This window comes from Olea europaea, chromosome 8 (genome assembly GCF_002742605.1).
Source record: "Olea europaea var. sylvestris chromosome 8, O_europaea_v1, whole genome shotgun sequence".
Taxonomy (NCBI): Eukaryota; Viridiplantae; Streptophyta; class Magnoliopsida; order Lamiales; family Oleaceae; genus Olea; species Olea europaea.
The window spans coordinates 3,867,736-3,868,296 of NC_036244.1; positions in this window are offsets into that span (position 1 = coordinate 3,867,736).

Consider the following 561-nt stretch of genomic DNA (forward strand, 5'->3'; position numbering starts at 1 on the left):
TTGCCACTTTTCGCCCATTTTTGCTTCTTCTCTTCAACTCCCTTTTTGATCGTGAAATATATCTATTAAGCATAAAATAAAAAAAATTAGGATATAATTTGTTAAAAGAACCACCAAATATTGTCATTTTAAGCACCCGAATAAGTGTATAAAATACACTTATCAGCGAACAAAAATTAAATAAATCAAATAAATTTGTAAACAATAAATCTATCAAAATTCAAATAATTTTTAATTTTAAGGACTAAAATGGAAGATTTCTATATTATAGTGACTTGTTATGCAATATTCAAAAGGATGGGGTATTTTGGGTATTTTAATTTGATAAATTAGTCAAAGATCATTTTGGAAAAATGACCTCTTTACTTAGGTCATTTCCATGTATTTCCCTCTAATTTTGGGGTCGAAAATTTAGCAATTTGATGAGGGTAATAACTTGTAATGATGGATTTTAAAGACACAGAACTGATTGCCTGCACATTGCCCACCGTTGATGTTGCATTGCCACATCAGTGGTGGTAGGTTTCTCTCTCTCGACTTTTAGATTCCTTACCCCACCAC